This window comes from Pelodiscus sinensis, chromosome 2 (genome assembly GCF_052426305.1).
Source record: "Pelodiscus sinensis isolate ZL-2025 chromosome 2, ASM5242630v1, whole genome shotgun sequence".
NCBI classification, from domain to species: Eukaryota; Metazoa; Chordata; order Testudines; family Trionychidae; genus Pelodiscus; species Pelodiscus sinensis.
The window spans coordinates 200,984,546-201,010,521 of record NC_143053.1 but is presented as its reverse complement, the minus strand read 5'-3'; the positions used below and the strand labels follow the sequence as shown (position 1 = coordinate 201,010,521).

Sequence of the window (25,976 nt, the reverse complement as noted above, 5' to 3'; positions counted from 1 at the left end):
CCCTAAGTCAAGGGACTAGGCGACTAACCACATCTGAGCCCACTCATGGGGCCGAACCAGTCCCTGGTGTAACCCTCATTGATCCCAACGGCTTTACAGGACGTCCCCACCCGCCCAGGGAGGCAGGCAGAACCGAGGACGAATGAGCCACGCCGAGCGGGCTTCACAGCAGGTTTTTGTACGACCTAATGAGGGGCGTGGCTCTGCCGCCACCCCCCGAGCCACGCCGCCCCCAGCCGGGCCAGACGCCAGCGGCCACTGGGCAGCATCCACCCTCTCCCCTTAAAGGGGCCAGGCCTGCGCACAGGACGCTCGCTTAACCAGCTGCCGGCACCGCAGTGCGAAGCGAGCCGGCTCGCCAAGCGGAGCACGCAGAGGGGGCGGGCGGCCCAGGCACGCGGGCTCCGAAGAGTTAAAGGGGCGGGGCCTGCCTGGCGGGAGGGGGCGCGCTCGCGCTCTCTGGCTAGAGCAGCTCGTTGGGCGCTCGGCAGAAGCGCAACCGCTGCTCCGGGTAGCGCTCGCGCGCCATAGTGGCTGCGGCCGCGCGCGCCGCGAGGGAGGAACGGGGAGCACGAGAGGCGGCAGGCGCTGCCTCGGCTTTCCGAGGACCCCGAGCAGTCGCGTGTGTCGATGGGGCTGCGCTGCGCTCGCTGAGGAGGAGCCGGAGCGAGGGCGCCGGGGCCAGCCGGTGAGCGCCCCCCCCCGTCACGCGGCGGGGTTGGTGCGGGACGCTGGACTGGGCTTCTCCCAGGCGCGGGGGGCAGGGAGGAACTGTTGCTGTTCTGGCTTCTCTGCGGAGACCCTGCGGCCCGCTGCTCGGGAGGCTGTGACGAGTGGGGGCCAGCTGGCCTCGGCGCTGCGAGGAGGCTCCTTTGCCTCCTGGGGGCGGGGGTCGAGCCGCCCCGTGTGTGAGCCGCCCGCCCGCAGGCCCGCCCTGAGCCACATACCTGCGGGGGAACATGGTGGCGCTGGAGCCGGGGTTTGCCCCCTCGGTGCGGACTGACCGCTCGCCGCTACCGTGACCCCAGCGATTTCCTGGCCGCTCTGGGTTATCTGCAGCCTCTCGTCTCCTGAAGACTATCCCTTCCCGCTCCGTTCTCCCCGAGCGGGGTTAGTCCCCTCCCGCCCCCCATTGCTGCCTCCTTTCGCCCCCATCTCATCCCCGCGCGGCTCCTCCCAGGGATTATCATCCCACCCTGCGGGATTATTCCCGAGCTGCCCCTGCTCGGCTTCTTCCTTCCTCGAGGAATTATCTCCCCTCCCTGCTGAAATCCGCATTGAGGTGGAGGGGGGGGGGAGAAGGTGGTTTGATGTTGCAGGAGGGTGGGTTGTAATAGCCACAGGGCTGTCATGCCACTACGTTTTGTATTCTTACTACAGGCTGAGGGAAATCTGGGCGGGGGGGGGGGGGAGAGTAGGGGGATACATGGTAAAGGTAGGGCTGCAGCATGTGCGCCAGGAGGAAGATCTAGCTTCACCAAAACCTTAATGCGCTTGGTGCTGCTGGTGTGAGAGAAGCCAGCTGTCTGGCATTATGCTCCATGTATGCGCACACACCTTCTTATTGGGTTATGGAGTCTCCTATTCAGTCCTTTATTGTTGGTTCGCGTCTCTAGAGAAAATACGTAGTCTTCAGTTCATAAAAATACCTATCAAACAGTAACATGAACAAGAAGCAACATCAATGACATTGCTCTTGTGCAGGGTCACATCTGAGCAGAATACTTATTTAAGGCAGTTGATGACTGGTGAAGGGGCTAAACATCTTGCACTGTCCCCAGTGTATGTGTATGGACTGATGCTGCATTAACACCATTGAAACAAGTTTGCTTAATAATGTAGGGATAAGGATAATCCTTTGTGTGGCTTCCACTTGAGTCTGACTACACATCTCTATGCCCAGTTGCTGCTGTACATGGTAATCTTTGGATGAGAATTCCAGTTTCCTCTCAGTTGTGCAGTTTAGGGCCCAGGATTACATCTGTTAAACTTCCCTTGACTTTCCTGGGGGGGTGGAATTCGAGAGGGACTGACTGGCTATAAATAGATGTCTGGAGTAGGCTTTGAACAAATTTTGGTGTGTTAGTTATGAACACAGTGTCAAACTGCTTGGTTGTCAGTGGTGTAATAATGTTTCCTTTTAGTTCCACTGTAGTGGTTGCCTTTTAACACTGTCACCAAGCTCTGTTTAGGAATGCCATAGAGGAACTTGATATTTTTTGGTACCTGGTTTGACTACTCTTTCATATACTTTGAAAAACTTAAAATGCTCTTGAGAAAAGATCAGACTGACAAACACAAATGTTGAAGGCAGAGAGCCATCCTCAGTCTTCATTTCATGCTTGAGGCTGGGTATTGCACCACATAAGCATAGATTTCCTGAGATCATGCATTGCTTAGAGATGTCTGCAGTGTCAAGGCACAATGTCATGAATAAGACTAGAACGTGTTAGTCTTGGCTTTGGATTTCCATGGCTCTATTTTAACAGGGACTGGCTCCACTCTATTTGAAAATCAAATATTATTCCTTCTCCCAATAGCTTATTGACTGTATTGATCTTTTAACTCCTTTGAATTCAGTGTGCTTTCATAGGTTGCAGATCCTACAGATCGCTGCAGTTTCAGTTTCTTAAGAACAATATAACAAAGGTTATTGTTAGACCATAGCAGCTCCTTCAGAACTGTATTTGTTCTGTTGCTATACTTGTGGACTGTGCGTACCAAAAAACTCTGAAATGATTGAAAAGCTGTTGCAGCATATGTGCAGTAGATCTTCTTTAGATGAAAATTACTTTTTAAAATTATTATTATTATTAATTATTATTATTATTATTATTTGCAAACAGCAGAAGCAATTAATCTTAAATGATGGACTAATCACCTGAAGCTTTTGTTCTGTTGGTGGCATGGGACAATCAATATTCAACTGAGATTACATCCTCATAGTGCGAGGCACTGAACAAACTCAGAGTAAGATTGTTCCTGGCCCAAAGGTCTGGCAACATAAATAGACAAGATAGATGAGGCGCATGAGGATACACAGGGATGCAGAGACATGTCTTAACCAAGGTTACACAACAAAGTGTTAGAGCTGGGTATAGCTTGAGCCCTGCATGGATACAAATTTTGTATCGACATCCATTCTGCAAAAATGAGCTGCGGATATAAAGCAGATCTGTGGATTTACATGGTTATTCGTATAGAACCAGTATGACCAGTTCATTTTGCTCCATCCCATTGCCGCTCTACATAGGCTTGTTCATTTAAAATAATATATGTATTTATCTAATCCTACAAGCAGAGAAGCAAGTTTCTTTGATATTTGAGTGACAGTGTTAACTATGTAGCCTTAACATTTTTAATTATTGCAATAGCAGTTGGAGTGTACATGGAGCATGGATTTTTTTCCTTCTATACACACGTACAACATCAAAAGGCTTGTGTCCTATAGATTGAATGAGAGAAATGCAAACAAATGGTTGTGAGTGGCACTAGTGTGTTGTCTGCCACAATACAGAACAAATCAGTTTCCTTTTTTTTAACATAAAATACATAGTTTAAGGAAGGGATTTGAATGAGGAAAAGGCAGTGGGCAGGTAATGGGTTCAGGAGAGTCACTCCATGAATATGAGAGGCAATAGAAGAGATTGTCAAATGAGATCCAAAGATTGACACTACTGGAAGAGTTGGAGTGTTTGGTATATTAATAAAGTTGACTGAATAGGTAGTGGCAGAGTTACATAAACTTGAAGGTAAAGAGTTTAAATGTATGATGGGAAGGAAAGCTGGGAAAAGTGTGTGTGTGTGTGTGTGGGGGGGGGGTATTCAAAGGATACATATACACAGCTGCTGAGGTATAATTTCCAGCAGGGACAGACACACGTGTACTAGCTGCGCTGGACCTAGCACACTAAGAGTAGCATAGCCATTGTGGGATGGACGGCAGCTTAGACTAATTGCCCTGATTCCTTGGGTACATATCTGGGCAGCGTCTGGAAGATGGGCTGACATTCAAGTGTCAGTGTCTGAGACAAAACAACAACGTGCTTTGTCTTCATTGACACAGATGTGTTGTTTTTTCTGCAGGATAACTAATTTACACTGGTTATCTTGCATTAAAATCCTAAATGGAGATGAGGTGTTTGTAGCATTTTCCCAGTATAGTTAAGTGAGGTCTGCATTACATCCATGCCCATGGTTGACCTCACAGTAAATTTCAAACTACAATTTTTCCACCCACTATGGTTCTGGAAAGATAGTTGATACCTCTTTTTGTTACATGAGGATAGTTTGTGTTTGGTAATAAAGACCTAGTTATTATTGTTAGTATAGATAGAGATAGTGGATGAAGCTGACAGCTGAAGGAATACGAGAGGGTAGGTGGAGGAGGCGAGAAACAAGGGGGCCAAGAATAAGTCTAACAACTCCTCAGAAATACTGCTTTTATAGCGTAAGTACTTTAATGGGCCATATAACATAATCCAAAATGGTACTGGTAAAAATAGACTTTCCTATGATTTAAACTGGAAGGAATTGAGAGAACCCTCCCTTGTAATTAAACATGGACTACATATTTTCAAGGTTTTATTTAAAAAACATGATTAATACATGAGGGGTGTTGCTAATATGAAATATCACTCAATTTCAGGAGACAGACATTAAAATCAGCAGTCATTCTAGAAGTGTTTATCAAAAGGAAAAAAATATTCATTTGAATTAAGTCAGTTGATGTCTAACAATACACGTGATGCATAAAACTACCAAGGTATGTCTTAAGGCAATGGTCTCCAACCTTTTAAAGTATGGGATCACTTTTTGAATTTAAGTGCAATCCAGGATCTACCTCAAACCCAAATACCCTTGCCCCATCTCCTTTGTGACCCTTCTCCAGGGCCCCGCCCCTGCTCACTGTATCCCTTCACCCTCTCCCATCCTTCCTCCCTTTCATCAGGCAGGGGCAGAGGGTTGGGGTGCAGTTAGTGGTTCAGGGTACAGACCCTGTAAGGGAGTTTGGGTTCAGGGGGCTCAGGGCTAGAGAAGGGGTTTGGGGTGCAAGAGGGGTACATGACTGGGACAGATTCAGGATACAGGCTCCAACTGGACACTGCTTACCACAGGTGGCTCCTGTATGGTGGTGCAGTGGGGATAAGGAAGGCTCACCCCTGCACCTCTCTCAAAAGGAGCCTGCAAACTCCATCTATCCCAGGTCCTGATGTATTCCACCCCCTCTGTTCTGTGGAGATAGAATACAGGGTGGGAGAGGGGAAACAGCTCCCAGGCAAAGGGCAGGAGATGTGCAACAGTGGGGAAAGGAGGCAGCTGAAGTGTTGCACTTGGTAGCCTCTTGGCCGCCTCTTGGCCAAACCAGTCAAGATCACCTGTCAGAGGCTCCAAGATCTACCAGTAGATCCCGATCTACTGGTTGGTGGCCACTGTCTTAAGGTATAAGCTGTATGCATTTTAATTTTACTTGTTTGACCTCCTTCTTCAACAACCAGAACAGCATGAGTCCTATATCCTTGCTGGCTGATGGTTGTCTCTTATGTTTCTGGAGCTTAGTTTAGCCTTGACTTTTCAGTCTTTTTTGCATCTTGCAGTAACTTGTCAGATTCTTCTTTTTCTTAGCTACAAAATCTCAAAGGATCAAGCTTTTCTGCTAACTTCACTTATCCAGTAGCTGGGGACAAGAAGTTGATTTCTAACTGTTCAAACCTTTGCTTTTTGACTCTCAGCATTTTGCCAAAGTATTGGTTGAATGGTGCTGATCATGAAGTAGATGAAGGCATGCTTTTATAAGAGTTCTTGATTGAGAAAAAACACTGATTAAAAACACACTTCCATTCATTCTACCTCTTCATCAAGATAGTACAGCAGCACGCTCTCACTGCCCAAGGAGAGTGATTGCATTCTTTTCCTCACTATATATATTCTAGAGTCCATCTGTGTATATTTGTGAGTCTGTTTGTTCAAGAATTCCTGACTGGTAAGAGCTAGGGCCACTAAATTTGGTATGCAGCTTCTTATCCTAACTTAAAGCAAGGTTGGGTTTTGGTTGTGCCAGGAAAGAGTCCCTAGAATGGGACTGTTTTCCATAACACAAAAAGGGAGGAGGCAGAGGACACATTCTTTTCTCTCTTCTCTTCTCCCCCCCCCCCCCGCCAGTGGCTACTGGGGGTAGTGAACACAGGGGCAAGCTATACTGCAGAGTGACCACTGTGGGGAGGGGGGGGGGCAACCACGCAACCAAGAGGGACTCGCTGAACTGAGGATCACCATCTTACCTGCCACCAGACTGGATAAGTAGCCCCCCCAACCCTTGGCCACAGCCGTAGGGGGAAGGGAGAAGAGCCCTGCTGCTCGGGGCATCTGGGGAGCAGGGATGTGATAGTGTACATGGTTAATTGATGAGCCAAGGCTCATCAGTTAACCGTTAACCGTTAACCTTCATGATTAGATGTAGCTCCTCCTCCCCCCAGCTGCTGCCTCTGTCAGAGGCAGGTGTGTGTGTGGGGAGGGGGCGGGGGGCGCAGTGGCAGGCTGTATCTGGTATGTGTAGAGAGCAAGTTTTAAGCTAAAAAGGCAGCTTCCCACAAGCATCGGCTCCAAGGGAGCACCCTCTGTGTGTAAATGCTGCCATTTTCAGTGGCTGCAACTTTACCTAAATATATGCATTTTAACATTCCTACTGGGGGGAGAGAAAAGGGTCCCCTTGCCCACCAATCCTCACTTTCACACTCCCTCCCCCACACTTCCAACATCCTACCATGTCCTCCCACATACCCAAGGTCTAGCCTTGACTCATCCACACACACACCCTACCAGAGCCCCTGCCCTCAAGGATCTGGGCAGTGCTGAGTAAGTCTTCTATTTGGTTTATAATTTTTCCTTTTACGACTTTATTGCCACCTCGTGGTCTAATGTGCTTAACAGAAAAGCTGAAGTTGTGACCTGAGAATGTAAGTGCAAGGTGTACAAAAATGTATTGAGCAGAATGAGTGTGTTTTTAATGACAAAGCTATCCAATAAGAGAGAGGAGTTAGCTGCATGGAATTTAGTCTTTTACGAGAGCTCAATCTCGCTGATAGCTTCTACTGTCCAATAGGAAAATAAAAATAGAGGTGGGGCATGAAAAACTAGTTGTTCTAACTGCCTTATTACTGATGTGCAATTGTTAGATCTCTAGAAAAAACTGAATGCAACCATGACAGTATTTCAGTATAAACGAAGCATTGTAGTATTAGTTCTCTATCACACCATCAAGATTCCATGGATTTGAAGAGCCTCCTGGACAAATTTAACTTGTCTTAAAGACCTATAGTTTCAAACAATTGAAATCAAACTTTTAGAAAAATCCAGGTACTAATAACCCTTTAAATGGTGGTTTTCCTTCAGATAACTTTCCTGGTCTCCTGTTAATGTTTACAGATATCTTTTCAAGAAAAAACGAAGTGTTTATACAGCAGAAACAGTGAAGCTGACCATACACAGCTGAAGTCAAATACACAAAAAGGATCAACTAGAATACCTAGAGAAATACTTGCTAACAAGCCTAAGTTACAGTAATCTGGATGCTACTTGTAACTAGGTACAGTATTATGTAGAAATGACTTAAATCTCTTGTGTCCACTACACATTTCACACAAGCAGTCTGTACTTTTTGCCATGCTGGTTGAAATGCAGGCGGAACTATTATTAAATATGATTAAGAGTCTTGCTCAGTCTCATTAGTGAGACTGAGTTGGGGGAGGTTACTACTTTATTCAGAATTTGTTTTCATGTAAGTTTCTTGTCTGTCTGCAAAAATAAACTTAATGGATTCTAAGCATGTAGACGTTGTATTTAAAATATTTTTCCCACCCCCTCTTTAAAATATTTGAGGCAGCTTACAGATTTTTTTTTCTGTAGCTTCTTGCTGATTATAGCTTTACTAAGCTGCAGTAGAATAAAATGAACAATACTCACTCAGGTCAAGTCATTTTTGACAAGGTTTTTAAACTGCCTTCTTCACTGTAGTGTTTGAGCACTTCCAGCAAAAGTCTTCAGGTGCTGAAGTGACACTGCTATGGCTGTCTCTGCTGCTGTAACATGATAGTGTGTGTACTTCTTACAAAGATGGGAGACTTTTAATCTTTTAATGGCAGTAGCTAGATGAACAGAAGAAATTTGTCAACTTAGCTGGATATATCTGGGGTTTAGGTTGGCATTATCAGATGAGTGTTGTAATTGGGGGGGGTGTCCTGGCCGAAAAGGGAGTTCTTGGGGGGAGGAGAGTCTCACAGTATTGCCTTCTGTAATTCTGTGCTGCTGGTGGTGGGTGGGTGACCATCTCTAAAGGCACTGCCACCATTGGACGCTGTGAAGGTGACGTGGTATGGTATTGCCACCCTTATTTGTATACTGCCTCAAAGTTAGGTCTGACCTGGCCACGGAAGCAATTGCAGGGAAGAGGAGGTCCCTGTGCCACCACAGCCCTGCAAGGACTTGCAGCTGGAGCCTGGCACACAGATAGACCCCCTGCAGCTTTGCTCATCCCCAATATTCAGGGGCTTTGGGCTGGCTATGCACACTTAGCAGTCACCACCTGTAAAGCCAGCCCTGCTCCCCTACCCAAAAATGACCACCCCTCTTCCCATACCATGCCACCCTCACTTCTGTGTTGCTTTCAGAGCTGGGGGTACCTGGCCATTAGCCATTGCTTTCAGGCCACCCAGCTCTGAAGGCAGCACCCCTACAATAGCCAGATAAAATTGTCTGAGACCATATTTTCACAGCTGTGACTTTGGTAGGAACATACTTACATTTCTGCTTCTTGGGTTGGGAGGAAATGTGTGAGCTGCAGCAAGGAAAGGCAGTGGAGGTCCCAGAAAAGAGTTTGTCAATCTTCCACAGTTCTATTTTATTCTAACCACCTTTAGGAGCTCTTTGTCTAATTTCATACAGCAAAACTATTATCTTCCTCTTCTCCCCTCCATTTCTACAAATTCAAGAGGCAGAACCCAGGTACAATACTGTTGTGGAAATCCCAGCTATTAGAATGAAAGAGAGGCTGGTATTGCCTTAGATTTTTGTGGAGGGTGCTCTGGTGTGGGGGCACATCTGGCTAACAGGTCTATTTAATTTTTTTCAGGCACTGTATCAATATAGAAAAGGATTCTCTTTAGAATTAGAACACTTCCTACAGAACAGACTTAGCTAGATTACTCCCTCTAGTGGTTGAGCTGTAGTATGTGAATCTGAAAAGTAGTTCTGGGAGTGTTGATACTGTATCTATGTAGATGCCTGAACTTCTTTGCGTACAGTTCCTTGGCTTAACTATTAAAAATTAATCTAATATAGTATTTTAGGTAGCTTAATACATTTTTACAAAAATGACAGAGGTTAAGAAAACGCCACGTAGTAAGGATGTTAAATTGCTGTTATCTGGCTAATTGTGTAGCTGATACAAATTGTATTGGCTATGTGATTAGTCAATAAGGACTGCTCCGCAGAGCCACAGCCAGGGAGTAGCTCCGGGAGCTGGCATGAGCAGGGATTGAGCAGTCCCGGCTCGTGCTTTCTCCTGGAGCCATCCTGTGCTGCGGTTCTGTATATTAAATGTAGTGAAACTGTTGGGCTCTTACTCCATTTAAAACGCAGAGGTGCAGCATCCCAGACCAGCATGAGCTGGGACTGCTTGGTTCCCTGTTTGTGGCAGATAGCCCTGTCTGCTGCATGCAGGGGCTGGTGCCAGAGCAGCCCCTGAGTGTGGCAGCTAGCCTGGGCCACCATGACTAGGGGCTGCTTTCCAGCAGCCTCTCCTGTCCCGGGGAGAGGCAGGGTGGCACTGCAGAGATGGTGTTGGGGGGGGGAACTGGCTTTTAAGCCAGCTCCCCCCCAGCCCAGTTCCTGTTTTCTTCTCTCCCCCCCCCCCCCCACTCCTCTTGCTGCCTCTTAAGTGGGGGGGGGGAAGAGGGAGAGAGTGAGTAGTCGATAAGCTTAAGCTTATCAGGTAGTCGACTAATTGCTAACATCCCTAGTAATAAGCGGGCTTGGAAATTTAACTTGCATATTTATTTGGCAGTTCTTTCCCTGACAGCAGGGAAGCTAATGCTACCAAATCATGCAACCAAATCATGCAGAATCTGTATCTTTCACGTTCTCAAAACATGCATTTTTTTAAGCTCTGATCCTGAAGAGAACTTTCTGAAGCTGAAGTAAAATAAATGTACATAAAAATGTTTGCCAGTTCACAGCCTATCACAAGGTTTTGAGAAACAAGCTGGTTTTCACTCTTCTGCCTCTTAGGAAAGCTATGAACAGCTGCAGAGCAATTAAGTTGCCTGTCTGGAGACTTAAAGGAGTAAATGCCTTGAGACTAATCAGTGTATGGTTGGTGGGTTATATGCTCAAATCAGAAGCTGGGTGAGGTGGTGTAAAATAGCAGAGAAACCCTCGGCAGTCGTGAAGCTGGAGTTTAACAGTAGAACAGAGAAGGTCTTGCCAGGAGTTGGTGTGATGGAGGGCTTCAAACTAATCACACACCTACCTAAGCAGTGGTTGATAGAAAAAATAACATCCCTACTGCTGAAGGCTTTCAACAGGTAATCACTTATCTGTAAGCATTTACCCGTTGGTGTCTACCATTAACCAGCACCTGGGAGCAGTTCCCCATCAACATGTCCCAGACTGCTGTGGCACAGGCAGAGGCTGGTAGCTGGCAGTCCCAAAGTGCTGGCATGGCTGGGAGCTGCTCTGGCTGGGCTCCTTCCCTTTGGGAACCCACTAAATTGGTTAAGTTAAAATAGGGATGTGAAGATTTAACCGGTAGGAGCTGGAGCAGCCACTGCCTCTACGGTGCTTTGTCCCACTACAGGCAGGAGCTGCTACAGTGGCCACAGTTATCCCACAAGCAGGAGCTGCTCCAACCAGGATGCAGAAATCTTAGAGCAGGAATGTTCATGTGCAGCATTGACTCATTATAGTTTAGCACACTAAGCCCTTTCTCCTTCATTGTCTCTTGGCAAGGAAACATCACAGGCATGGCTAGTTTAGCTGGGAGGTGGTGGTCTACCTGGCTTCAATGGCAGTGGTGCTTTTGTAAGGGGTGTGGTGTAGGTGACTCAGGACATATTGTAAATTCTCCAGCCCCTTTTCACAGGCAGGGGTCGTTGGAGCAGACCTACCCTGCTTGAGAGTAACCAGGGAAGCAAATGATGCATCTGATGCACGCTTGACGATTCCAACTCAGTCTCTATGCTGCTTGCCTGTGTGCTACTTTGGTCCTTCCACAAGTGGTTGTAGAATGGCACAGGACCGTTTCCTAGTGAACAAAAGGTACAAAGCAGCTCTGCCAAGTAACCTTCAGCAAAGGATTGCAAAATGCCTCAAGGAATTTTTCTCAAAAATCTGTCTGGAGGATTCTCATAAAATCACAGCATCAACACACCTGTTCCTGTGTGCTGGACACTTCCATGTGCAGCTAAGCAGTACAGTGGAACACATCTAGCTTTGTCTATTTCTATCCATTCACCCATCATGTAATCAAGCACACCACACTCGCTTTAAAAAAAAAAAAAACTTTCCAGGCTCTCCTCTTCTGCTTCTTACTCATGGGAGTGCTGGGACTGGCTAGACCCCTCCAAAGTGGAGAAAAGTTCTCGACTGGCCTGACCACCTGGCAGCTCCACAGTCTAACTCCAGAACCTCATCTTTTTGTGCTAGGGCCACTTTAGCAGTGCTTGGGGCAGCTGAAAGACTCCACAGGACTCTTGGTGATGGAGGGTGGGGTCACTGTTGCTGATAGTATTCAACTCCTTATAGAATAGCAGGCCTTTGGTGCCGCATGAGTGATACATTTGCCTCCCTTGCTTTCTGGCACACCTGGCCTTAGCTCCTTGATCTTAGCTCTGAACTGTACTGTGCCCTGATCATATCTAGGGATGTGAATGACTAATCTCCTATCCAGTAAGCAAATGCTTATCTCATTGTCGATTAGGCTAGTTGACTAGTTGTTTCCTCCCCTTGCTGCCGTTATCAGAGGCAGCAAGGAGGTGGGCAAAGGAGCGGTTACTTCAAAGCAGCAGTGGTGTGTGGAGCCTGGGGCCTGATGCTGGGCTCCACCTGGTGTTTCAAAGTAGCTGTGCCACATGGAGCCCAAAGTCATCTGGGGAGTGCCCAGCTGACCCCAGGCGACACTTTCACTTTTGAAATGCAGCAACAGCCCTAAGGCTGTTGCTACACTTCAAAGGCAGAGGTGCCTATTGAGTAATTGAATAGTCAGTAAAAAATGCATAGACTACTTAATTATCAATTACTCGATATTTAACAACCCTAATCATATCCCTTTTCATACAAGCCGCAAAAATCTGCTCCCAGATATTGAAATTCCTATAGCTGGAGTGCAGCTGGGACTAGTCTCCTCTCTCCAAATATTGACAGATCTAACAGCTCTACATTGGTCCAAGTGGCAGATCGTTTGCCATGTGGAGTCACCATGATCTCTGAGAATAAGGAATGTGAGCTCTCTACACAGTAAACAGGAAGAAGCATTTTAGAAATTGATAGGGCTTCAAAAGGGGCGGGGCAGAAGTTAGTTTACCTAGATACAGGGCAGTGGAGTTTGAACTGTGACCAGATCAGTTTGGATGGGCATTGTGGATGCCTCCTGGAGGCCATTTATGGTGGCAAAACCAAGTATGGTTGTCTACTTTGGCACTTTGTTGCTAAAACTTTACCTCAAAAAGTAGTTGATAGGGCTTGTAAGGATCTGACTCAGCACGTCCTCTCCCTCCAGCTGACAGACCCAAATGTGCTGAGCTGCTTCCTATTATAGTAGTGCTGCCTGAGCATGCCCAGTAAGATACAGGGGGTGTGGCTGATTCTGTTCAGGGCTGAGTTAACCTCCTCCTGTTCAGTGTGGGGTGAGTACGCCCTGTCAAAGGTGGTTTTATTTTATTGCTGAAACAGGCTAATTTTGTCACCAAAAGTGGCATTGCAATATGTATGCCTCTACTGCCGTGGTCACCAACAAGTCGAACGCGAGGCCTCAACCAGTCCATCACGAGGTGTCCTGTCCACCCCACCCCCATTTCCCTCCCACCCTCGAAGCCCCACTACTTACCTCAGGTGAAAATAGAGGTAGTGTCGGCTTCCCGGGGATAAACAGAAGTCCGGCGATTCCAGAAGTGCGCTAGCTGCTCTGCTGGGTGTACTGCGGGAGGGAGCATCGGCTCCCTGCACCGCACAGGAGGGGCGAGTCAGCCCCAGGGGAGGCATGTGTGGGGTTTCCTGGCGGGGGGGTCGGCCCCGGGGCAGGCGCGCATGGGGTTTCCCTGCGCTGGGGCGAGGGGGTTGGCACCAGGGCAAGTGCGGGCGGAGGTTCCCTGTGCTGGGTCGGCCCCAGGGCAGGCACGTGCGCGTGGGGCTTCTCTGCGCGGGTGGTTGGTCCCGGGGCAGGCACGCGCTGGTTTCCCTCGGGGGTTGGGAGTATCCTGGGAGGAGGCAGATGCAGGGGACTCTGCCTCCACTAGCACCCCACTTCCCAGCTACAGAACCCTGTCCCCGCTCCCCTGTTCCGAGCTACAGAACCCTGTCTCTATTCCCGTCCCCACTCCCCGAACTCTGTCCCCACTGGCATTTTATCCCCTGCTGCAGAACCCTGTCCTCTGATCTTCCAGCACCCTGTTCCCTCTCCCCTGCCCCCAGCCGAGGAACTCTATCCCCACAAAATGTATAATTATAAATGCTTCATTTTAGATTTGAAAAGCATGAATAAAAAACAGACCATTTATTTCATAACTATAAACACATGACTTTAATTTTATATATCGTATAATTTAAAAATAAACAGTTTATCAATGTGTAAGTAAGGGCTGGGGATAGTAAGTGGACAGGAGGAGAAGAGAGGGCGGGGCTTCAAGGAAGGGTGGGGTGGTAGATCTTCACCTGTTCTGAGATTTAAAAGATCTTCGGTGTAAAAAGGTTGGAGACCACTGCTCTACTGTTTTGCCACCAAAAGCTGCCTTTACTGACACAACTTCAATGTAGGCAAGGCCTAAGCTTTTAGCTCAAGTATAAAAATTATCTGAGCATTAGAGGACCATGCTCAAAAGTAAATCTTATTAGCCAAAGGACAGCCCTGTAGCACCCACCTGAGAAACAAGCTTCTTCCCAAAACAATCACTGTTTTTCTAGAAGGCAAACTCTCCAGGACTACCTCTGACCAATTTGGATTAAATTTCTCTGGTTGTCTTTTTCTCCACAACAAGATGGATAAATGGGTTGATTTTGTTTTGGTTTTTAGTTTTTGTTTTTCCTTCCCATAAAAGTAAACTGGCCATTGAAGATGTTAAGATGCTTCTTCCATTATTTCAGTCTGGAGCTTGGGTATCCATATGGCTCAAAAGTACCATTAGCTTCTTTTCCTGTAATTCTTCTTTCTTCAAGTGGGTAGCTGCTGTTTTTGTCAGAATCCACCCTGTGCTTATTTAAGTCTAGTACCAGGTAACCACTTGGAAGATTTTATTGCCAGGAAACTTCCACCTCTTGAGGGACCTGGAATGAATAGGTGGCTCTTATACCTATAGGCTGTGTCTACATTGGCATGATTTTATGCAAAAGTAGCAGCTTTTGTACAAAAACATGCTGCCTGTCTACACTGGTGGGGAGTTCTTGCGCAAGAACACTGACATTCTAATGTGTGAAATCAGTGCTTCTTGCGCAAGAACTATGATGCTTCCGCTCAGGAATAAGCCCTCTTGCGCAAGAGGCCAGTGTAGACAGGCAACATGAATTTCTTATGCAAGAAAGCCCTATGGCTAAAATGGCCATCAGAGCTTTCTTGCACAAGAGACAGTCTACACTGGTATGGATGCTTTTGCGCAAAAGAACATGCCAGTGTAGATGCTCTCTTGCACAAATATTTTAATGCAAAAACTCTTGAGTTAAAAGTATTTGCGCAAAATCTCGCCAATGTAGATATAGTCTATTAGTGTTTTGAAAGTCACCAGACCATAACCCTAAGATGGGAGGCTAATTTAAAAGCCAGGAATGCTCTTTCATTAGGCAGGCCCTAATAATAGGTTGTGTTTTCTGGACCTCTAATAATTTTTGCTCTCTCTCCATTGAGTCCTATTTATTTCAGACCACTTCTCCATTTTGAATTGTAATTTTGTCCTTCAAAGTGCTTGCTGCAACCCATTATATATTGGTATAATTTTCAAACTTAAAATGTAAACGTCATGCCAGCATTCTTTATGAATATACTCAGTTGAACAAGGCCTAGGATAGATCCCTTGGGGAATCCCACTTGATGTGCCCTTCCAGCTCGATTGTGAACCTTTGATAATGATAAAAACGGCTAGCAATCCTATGGCAATTTAGAGATTAACAAATAGATTAGATTATGAGTTCTCATATGTCAAAATGCATTTCATCAGATGAGTTAGAGTGGAAATTACAGAATCCAGGATATATATTATATATAAACCAGCAAAAGCAATTGTGTCAATTGTAGGACCAGCATTACTGAAGCTAATTAAGTCAGGCTGGATGTGTCCCATTCATAGCTTTAGATGTGGAAATGTGAATATCAGAGGCGGAGGAAATTGCCTTGTAGTGCATTAACCAGTTAATAGCTCTAATCAAGTCCAAGTTGATAGTGTCAGACTTGAAAATGGACTCTGGTTTAGTTATCTTCATCTGTAATTGGGTGATAAAATTCCTTTGTAGAAGAGTGGCTACTTTTAAATACATTAGTGAATGTCCAAGGAGGTTAAAATGTTCCCCCTACAGGTTGATGTGTGTTACCATTCTTGATGTCTTATTTTGTCCGTTTATCCTTTGTCACAGAGATGGTCCAGTTTGGCCAATATGCATGGCAGAGGGCATTGCTGGCACTTGATGGCACATATAACATTAGGGGATTCACAACTGTATAAGTCCTTGATGTTTTGGCTTATGTGGTTAGGCCCTGTGATGGTGTTGCTATGTGGACAGAGTTGGCAATGAGGTTTGTTGCACTGGTAGGTTTCTGGGTGAGTGTGTCTGTGATATGTTATGTGGCTGCTGGTAAGTATGTGCTTCAGGGTGTGGGACAGTCTGTAGGTGAAGTTTGGCCTGTCTCCCAGGGTCTGAGAGTGAGGGATCATTTTCCAGGGTAGATTGTCAGTGATGTGCTGCAGGGATTTAAGCTAGGGTCTGTAGGTGATGACCAGTATACTGTTTTCTTTGTTGGGCCTGTCTTGAAGTAGGTGACTCATCTGATGACCCACAAAAGCTCATGATCATTAGATCATATATTTGTTAGTTTCTATGGTGCTACAGGACTGCTTGTTGTTTTAAGACTAACATGGCTATCCCTCTAAAACATTGATAGCTATTTTTGGCATGGTTTCCCACCAGTAATGCACCCATCTTATGTTTGTCCAAGCTATATATTTCTTTAACATTTGCTTATTAAAAGGTCATGTAAGATGATGGACTTTTGATACTAGTGTGTTTTTTAAAACAAGTACCTTTTTAACCTACTGTGAACAGGTCATAGGCAAACTAAAGGGTAGAGACCATTTGTATGTCCTTATGTAAATCTTGATTACTGTGTTTGGTAATCTATTGTAACCCCCTCTTTTCTCCCTGGGTTACTCAGGAGCAGGCAATGCTCACCTGGTGTGCCTGATGGTTTTAACATTAAAGGAGATTCTGAGTATACCAGAGGTAATGCTGGATAGTTGGGGATCCTCTATCCACCCCCTTGCTGCCGTCCCTTGCTTCTAAAGGAATATACAATGGTGCCTCCACCTGGCTGGCCCCTGTACACACTTAAATGATGTGCCTTAGGAGCCTCCAGAAATAAACTTTATTCCAGTAATAATCTGGATCTAACTCTAAAACAAAAATAATATATCTAATTGATTAAATTAGAATTAACACACCTTTACTTAACACCTTAAAGAAGCAGGGTTTAACAGACTAAAATTGAATAAAATCAATGAACAAAATACACAGAAATAAATGAAACTTACCTAACTGGCATTTACACTGCCACCATTTATCCCACCCCGGAGTGTGCACCCCTCTGGATCTGAGTCTTAAAACGCTTGCGTTGACATGCTTGAAGAGCTGTAGCTGAAGGGAGAGAGCACTGTGCAGGTTGTGTGTGTCAGTCCAGGCTGGCAACAAGCTGGAAAATCCCTCTGACACTGGAGCTGGCCCCACCAAATGCCAGCAGCTCTGATTCACTGGGCAGATCACTGCCTCTCTTTGGACCCAAAGTCAGTCTGTTTGGGAAAGTGCTGCTTGAAACTGAGCACAGAAGGCAGTCACAGTTACTACTATGTAGGTTCTTCTCCTTTGTGTGGTGTCCCTGTTGGTCTCCACTCAGGTGTTGGTGCATCCTCATGCTGGCAATAGGAGATTTTTACCTTAGCAGTGCTTTCATGAGCTGTGCATGCAGTCGCTGTCTTGTGCTGTTTTGTCCATTAGCTGGGTGCGGAGTCTCTTAGCAGTGCGACTTTTTCTGAAACAAAACAGAATTTTCTGAATTATTTCAGTTTTTAACCACTTCATCACCTTTAGTTTTTTTTCTTAGACCAACTCATTCCAAAAAAACCTTCCAAATTCACTTTTCTGTCACCCCAACCTCTTCAAAATGCTGGGCTCACCCAGATTAAAAAAAGTGACTCTTGCAGGGACTCCATGCCCGTTCTGGATGGGCACGCCTACTGCATAAGGTGTCTGGGCAAAGGCCTTGGGGTGCAGAAATGCCAACACTGCCAAAGGATGACAGCAAGAGTCAGAAGAGAAAGGGAGAGGAAGCTTAAGAATTTACTAAGGGAGAAGTCTCCCCAGCTGCCAGATCAAAGAAATTGGTATCAGCAGAACCCTTGATTCTGTGGAAGAGAGCCCATTCACCTCTGCCCCAGGACTCTCCTAAGTTTGGCACAGGTGCGGCTGGTGATGCTGATAACATCCTGCACTGCCCATTCGCAGGTTCCATATACCTTTGGCACTGCAGAGAAGTGCAAAGCAGCACTGATGAAGAGGGCGGAGAGCAGAAGTCAGAGCCGAAGCATAAATGGAGCTCCTCCACACTGATTAGCATGGATTCCCACCTGGCACCGATGACCAAGTCGGATATTCCTCTTCCTCTGGCATTAATGGAAATGATAGCACCAACTCAAGCTGCTCCTTCACAGTGTACTCCAGCACCTAACAAACGCCGGCACCAGAGACCACAATGAGCAAGACCCACAAGAGGTCTGAATCCTGACCTTGGGCAGCAAGGTGCTGACAATGCCGCCACCACCACCAGAACAGACTGCCAGGTCACCACCACATTTCCCTATGCTTGGTGCTGATGTAGGCTATTCTCACCAATCTGAAGATATCTCCTTTTCACCCATGCCGTCCTCCCTGGTACTGGCCCGGCACCGAGCATGGGAGCAGGTTCTTATCCCAACTCTCCTCTCCATCTATGCAGTGGCATCATAGCATTCAATCAAGCAAAGGTCCTCCCAACACCAACCTCACTACCCTTGGTTTTAACCACTCATGGCCATATCCACCTCAGTCCTACCATACACAGTGACCCCCATGGGACCCATGGACTCAGTGCTGCTCACAGCCACTATTGACAGGATACAGCACCCTTGACTCCCTCGTACAACAACTCATTCACCACTAACTCTGTCACTACAGTCACCTTCTGTGGTGACACAGACAGACCCTATGGAAAGGATGATGACCTACCTCAGTCTGACATGGATGACTCATCCCTGGCTGCCCCGTCGTCATCATCCCCTGATGGGGTGCCCGATCATGCTTGTTATGTGAGGAGGTGATCAGGTTTTGGAAGGTGTTGCATAGCAAATGACGTAATGCCAGTGGCGATGTAAATACTAGAACATTATGGCAGACATTTTTCAGAGCAACATGAATAGGCGCTCAGTCCCATGATCCTCTACTGGATATTCCATGAGTAGGGGTTCCCAGTAATAGATCTCTTTGCCACCAGAGCTAACGGCAAATGCCCATACTTCTGCGTAAGGGCAGGAATTCACTGGGAGATGTTTCTCATACCATGGACATCTCCACTTCTAGATGCCTTCATACCAATTCCCCTGGTTCTCACAAGATGCACACAAATTATGCAACATTAATCCTGATCGACTCACCCTAGCCCAGGGAACAATGGTTTCCTTACCTGTAGTACCTCTCGAGCCACGAATCAATACCTCTCCCAATCATTTCCAGTGTTCTGTCCTGACATCAGGGATGACTCTGACACCCTAATCCCAAGCACTCAGGCTCACTGCATGGTTACTTCATGGTTCCAATATGAAGAAACTTACCTGTTCTGAAAGGGTAAAGCAGGTCCAGTTGAATAGCCATTTCCTTTCTGCATAATACTTATCTGAATAAATGGCGACAATTGTAGGAATGGTGCCAACATCGTCATTACAGCCTACTACTACCACTATACCTATCATCCCCTAATATCTCATGGACCTTAGTGAGGCAGGACTGTCCATCAGCTCCATAAAAGTTCAATTAGCGGCCATCACAGTCTTTCATGACCTTGTGGATGGCACTTTTGTGTTTGCTTACCCAATTACGAAATGCTTTCTTTCTGGCCTACATAAGATGTGCCCTGATTTACGTCTGCTAGTACCACCATGGGACCTACCGCTTGTCCTGAATACCCTGACAAAGTCTCCCTTTGAACCTCTAGCAACCTCCTCTTTCCGCCAATTGGCTATGAAAGTAGCATTTTTAGACACAATTATGTTGGCCAGACGAGTAGGAGAGATTTCAGCCCTGATGACCGATCCACTTTACATGGTCTTCTCCAAGGACAAGATTACTTTACGTCCACTTCCAAAATTCCTACCAAAGGTAGTCTCCTCCTTTCATATTAATGAACCCATACAGTTACTCCACATTCTATGCACAGACTTATAACTCCATTAGGGACTCAATCCTGCACATCCTGGATGTACGTCAAGCTGTGGTATTCTACTGGGACAGAACAAAGCAATTTCAAATGTCTAATAGACTTTTTATGTCTACCTCTGGTCTCTCCAAGGAATATCAAAATGGATATCAGCTTGTATACAAGCTCTGCAATAAGTGCCCCCCACCCTCGGGATGACTGCTCATTCAACATGAGCAATGGCAACATCTGCCGTCTATCTTCACAATGTGCCCTTCACTGACATCTTTAGGGTGGCTACCTAGTCCTTCCACCATACTTTTGCGCATCACTACACATTGCAACAGGGACCAATTCCCTCTACCTTCATGGGCATCAATGTCCTTGGACACAACTCCAAAGCCCACCTCTGCCTAACATGGGTACTACTCTATAGTCACTCTAGTGGAGCACCCACTCGAAGGTGAAGTAGTTACTTGCCTTGTACAATAATGATGGTTCTTTGAGATGTGTCCCCCTCTGGGTGCTCCACTACCCTCCTTTCCTCTCCTCTACTTTGAAGTCTAAGGGATTTCTCAGTAGAAAAGGAACAGAGGGAAAACTGCATGCGATGGTGACTGTGCATGTGCAGCATGGGAAGGCACTACTAGGGTAAAAATCTCCAATTGCTAGCGTGAGGACGCACCGACACCTGAGTGAAGCATCCACTGGGACACACATCTCGAACTATAGTTACTGCACAAGGTGAGTAACTTCTCAGTCACAGGCGCACCTAGGGTCTCTCCCCTCCAGGGACAATTATAAACAGCCTCTGAAGCAGCCTGTTAGACCAAAGCCCCAGGACACTCTCAGCAGTAGGCTCTAGCTTCTGGCAGCAGCTCCTATACTGGAAACTCCCCATCAGCAATCTGGCTCCTCTCTCCAAATTGGATCCCACCACCTCGCTCTCTTATAGGCAATGAAGAGAGAGAACAGTTTTCCTCCCTTATTCCAAGGTTTTATGGGAGTTGTAGTCTCCAGGGCTAGATTGTAGCACAGAGGAGCCTCTCAGTAAAAGTCAGAGGCTCCTATAGTAAAGGGGGCCTACACAATTAATTTCTAAGAGAAGAGAGGCATGTAAAGAGAAGAACTTCACCACCACTAACTCTCCTCACCTGCCCCCCACTCTTCCCCCAGATGCTGAAGGATTAAGACCAGCTACTTCATTCTCTCTCAAGCACATGCGCAAACATACACAATTCTAGGATAAACATTTTAAAGCACTTGAGGTCTTTAAAGCTCTTTTGGATATTTTATGGGGGAAAATATAGATTATAAAGATGATGGGGAAACAAATGCAGCTTTGTAATTTAAGCAACAACACAAACTGCATTTTACGATGAGTAGACAAGACCTCTTTTCTTTTCTTTATTTTTATTGTATTTTAGACATAACACATTCAGTTGCTTTTTACACAAAGAAGCATAAAAGTGCAGGGCCAATATATTTTTTTTCTATTGCAAATCACCTTGACTATGAAATTCCCTAGTGGCACAGTCTTACAATTTACATTTTTAAAATTGTTTGTTTATAGCTAATTCTAAAGTTTGTCTGGAAATAAGCAGTAAATAAAGCTGTTCTCAAAGACATTCTTGTTCCATTTTCAACTTGATAGTTGTCTAAGGGGGGAAAAAAAAGTTAAGTGATTATAGAGATGCACTGAATTTCTATTCTGAAAAATATTATGCTTCCCTGTTGCTGTGTGAAATACTTACACAAACAAAAGGGAAATATACAAGTGAAACTTATTAGATTGATAATTGTCAAATGCACAAAACTGAACTGAAAGGTAGATTTTTCTCCAATTGTGGCTTTTTTTTAAACCATATATTGTAACAAATAAAATAGTAAATATTTGGGTGTCATTTAGATCATGTTTAACCAAGTTCTTCTGCTTTGGCGAAGTGGATTTTGCCCATGAAAACTCATGATACTATACATGTATTTTTGTTAGTCTCTAAGGTGTCCCGGGACTACTCATGGTGGTGGTTTTTTTTTTTATTTTTTTATATAAATTAACATACTAACACAGCTACCCCTCTGAGACTGTGTGACTGATTTCATTTGTACAATTAACATCAAATCTCTTAAAATAGTCATGAATAACTTTGGATATTTAAATACCTATTTTGTGTAGTGTATTAAATTTTAAGAGGTGATGAATTCCTTTGACTGAATGTCATTTCTAAGGAACATACATTGGCAGGCAATGTTAATTTGTGGTAACTAAGTCTAAAAGGACTCTGCACAGGTGTGGACATCCAACTTCATGTAGCAGCTGCAGGATCAGGGCCCTTAGCTGGGAGAGGTGCAGTACATAAGATACAAACATTTAGTGAAGTAAATATCCAGCTCTTGCTATGAAATCTAAAAATTTCAAGTATCCTGTAATCTGATTTTAATTTACTATCACCATATTTTACTAGTTACACTTATTTCAGGAATTTGTATCTTAAAAATGTCTAGACACTGTGTGTATTTGTGGCAAAACACAATCCACTGTATAGGAAGCTAATGCCTTATGGCTTCTTTTAACCCTGTGATTTTAGTATTTTATATAGGGAGAGCACTTAGCGTATGTTTACTAATTTAAACTTCTTGGTTGTATGAGAACAGATCACTCCTGAATAAAATAGAACAGATCAGTCCTGCAGTAGCCTCTGTCCATTGGGGGTTCCAGCTTCCTGTTGGGACCCCCCCCACACACACAGCCTGGTGCTGCTGCAAGAGCAGCTGGGGAGGCGGAGATAGTGCTGGGGGGGAACTGGCTATGTAGCTCTCAGATGCTTTAGTAAATGACCTTTAGTGTAGATTGCTTTAGTGTAGATTTGTGACTTTTTACCATTTCGAAAGAAAATCAGTCTGATTTCTGGATTTTATTGTATATAACAAATGTAAAATTGATTTAAATATTTCCCTAACAACAAAGTATTAAACAGCATAATTAGCTAATCAAAATGACAGTTGGAACAGTTAATACATCCACAAATTGATTTAATTCCCTGTTAATAACTGTCTGAATCCCTGGATGAACAGAATAAGACTTAAATCATGAGGGTAATAACACATGATCTGCTCTTATATAAGGAGGCATAATTTACTCCTCAGTCCTTTGAAGCTGTGTCTAGAAATGGCTCTTTCAGTGTTGCCATTTACTGAGGCCTGATTTACACTGCAGATTTAGGGTGATGTAATGTAGTTTTCATAAGTGACTACACTAAAATGCAACTTCTGCCACTGTAACTTACCTGCAAAACCAACTTACTAACTCTGAGAAGTATAGCAGTTAGGTTGATGCAGCATCAGCTTAGACCCTGTTTTCCTTTTATCGACAGAAGCTGAGCCATAATGTCCCATACTGAGGCTGTCTACAGAAAGCCGGAAAAAGATACATAAATTGTGAACTGCAGTTTGCTTAGCTTTTCTGCTTTTCTTCCAAAGGGAAGCTTTTCCGACATTTGGCCTGTTTACACTGGGCCAAATGTCGGGGGGAAGAGCCCTCTTTTATAACGTCCTTTCTTCCTTGTAGAACGTGATTTACAGGGATGCCGAAAAAACACTTCTGCTTTTCTGAATATTTTTTTGGAAAAGCAGATGCATTTCCGGGATATCTTTAGTGTCCCCAAAAAGCTCTGTAGTCTAGATGTACCCTGACAGTTAAATCCATGCAAGTGTTCCTAGTGAGAGTGTGCACTGCTGACACATGGTGTCTGGTGAGGACATGTTAAAGTAATTTAATTACTGGGGTGGCTGTAAGTTGACATAACTTAGGTCAGTATAATCTTGTAGTGAACACTTGCCTTGAGTCACTTAACCAAGGGGTTGATTTCTACTGTCTTTTTGAGCAAAGTATTTTTTGCAGACACTATTTCTTAACACTCGGTGTGATAAGACTGACTTTGAATTTGGATGCTATTTTGGCTTTCTCTTATGTATACCTAAAGAACTGTTCAGAGGAAAAAAATGAGTATAGGTGGCAAGTGTCCCTAATGGAAAATGCTCTTTAAAAGAAAAAAAAATTCTTTAGCTTGCTCAGTCATCTGTTAGGACATAAGAATCAGGCTTTCCAATGGGTGGGTGAGGAGGTGAGCAAAGGGGAAGATTGCCCCACGGCTTGGCAATTTAAGAGGGCCTGTGCCCTTTAAATCACCACCAGCACCCCAGGCAGCATGTGCTAGGTCAGTGTTTCTCAAACTGCTCTGCGGAGCCCCGGGACTCTGAGAGACATCTTCAGGGGCTCCATGAGGTTGACAAACTGGAGACATCGATAGGTACAACACATACAATCAGTGGACCACTGGGGCACCGCATACATTTTTATGCATGTAAAGGCTCCGGAGCCCAAAAAGTTTGAGAACTGCTGTGCTAGGTAACGTTAAAGGACTGCCAGGTGGAAGCTAGCCCCTGCCTCTTCCCCCCCATGTTCCGCCCCTTCCAGGAGCAAGGAGCTCCTCTCCCTCGGCCCAGAATCCTGGCAATTCTGTTGGCTCCCCTAGTAAGAATGGCCATACCAGGTGTCTCAGCTCAATCCCCCAGCCTGACACTGCATGCAGAGATGGGGGGCCTGGCTACCTGACTAAACTCTGCAAAACCTGTGTCTGCTTCCAAGAGACAAACTTACTCAATCTCAGTCCCTCAGATTCTTTTTTTTTCTTTGCTGCCACCACCCATGTGATTCCAAGAAAATAGAAAAATAAACCCTTTTCCAGGGAAGAGACCACTTGGGAAATCCCCTCCCTAAGGTAAAGCTCTTCCCCCTTGCCCCAACCTTTGCATTGCGTGGAGTTGGGAAAAACTGGAGGGAATCCACAGACAGCAATGGGACTCTGCCTTTATAACTAGGCACTTAGTCCTAAGGACACAGCAATCAATCCATACAGGTTAATTAGAATAAAAAGAGAACTTGTTTATTATCAAAACAAAACTACTGTTGTAAGCATGGTAAATTGGCTGGATGGTAAATAGCCACAATTTGAAATATACTCAGGGAAAGCATCTCCCTCAATACCTGGGGAAACTGCTCTGAACTCAAACGAAGAGAGAGAGAAAACCCTCTTTTCCAGTTTGAAATTCCTACCTGCATTGTTATTGGCTGATTGACTGAACACCTCCTCCCCCCACCTCATCCAATGCCTTTGCTAGGTACCTGAGTTAACCCTTTAGTCACTGGGTGCTGGTAAGCATTCCTTCTGATCGTGATACTAGGTCACACCAATGATCTTCAGGGTCTATCTTGGATTTCTCCAGCCAACAAAACTGATGCCAATCTGAGAAGCAGGGGATCTCACTTATGTCACACATGTTAACAACTCCTTGATCTTGGTATCAGTGGAAAAACATTTTATGTATGAATATTCTAGAGTGGAGAGCAGAAAGATAAGCTCTCTACATTGATATAGTGAAGATATGGTGGGTTTTTTTGGTTTTTAAAGCAGCTTGCTCCTGGTGGACTCTCTAGTAGCGAAGGACAAGACTGGAACATTTGTGGGGTAAAGTTCTGTAGTTCCTGTTCTCTCTTGGATTTGGATATGTTAGTGGGGAATGTTGGAAGATCTATTTTTTTTCTTTTCACAAAGAAATAGTCTAACAAATGTATGTATATTATGAATATTCATTTTGTGTGGGTAGTAATGTGGTATGGAGTGTGGGTAATGGTACTTGCAGCAATGAGTGATGCTTTTTAGTGTGACTTAAAGCAATACTATTCTGCTTTACAGCAAAAAATTGATTAAATGATTCAGCAGCATCACAGCTGTAACTGCATCAATTTTATGACTCTTAAAATGTACAAATTACAGATGAGAAATTAAATTGAAAGAGGGAAAAGTACACTTTAAAGAATTGCTGAGTCTATTTTGTTACCCGTTTTGCTACAATTTGTACTCTACAAAAATTGCTAAGATTTTAAATCAATATTTATAAAAATATGGCAAGCACACACACTTTGAACTTGAGAGAGAAAACCCATGTATAAATCAGATTAAAGAATGATGAAATATTTATACACCAGTGTTTTTTTTTAATATTA

General features: G+C 44.9%; 1 protein-coding gene across 3 annotated transcripts in view; it reads left to right on the top strand.

The window, feature by feature from the left end:
• Positions 1-549: 549 nt before the first annotated feature.
• The window catches only part of PALS2 (protein associated with LIN7 2, MAGUK p55 family member), a 101,068-nt gene continuing 75,641 nt past the window's right edge, over positions 550-25,976 (top strand). For 2 of the 3 annotated variants that reach the window (XM_075922193.2, XM_075922189.2), the window contains exon 1: positions 550-688. The gene's annotated coding sequence lies outside the window, so the exon portion shown is untranslated. The remainder of the gene's footprint in view (positions 689-25,976) is intronic. The other variant, XM_075922190.2, reaches the window with a different exon arrangement.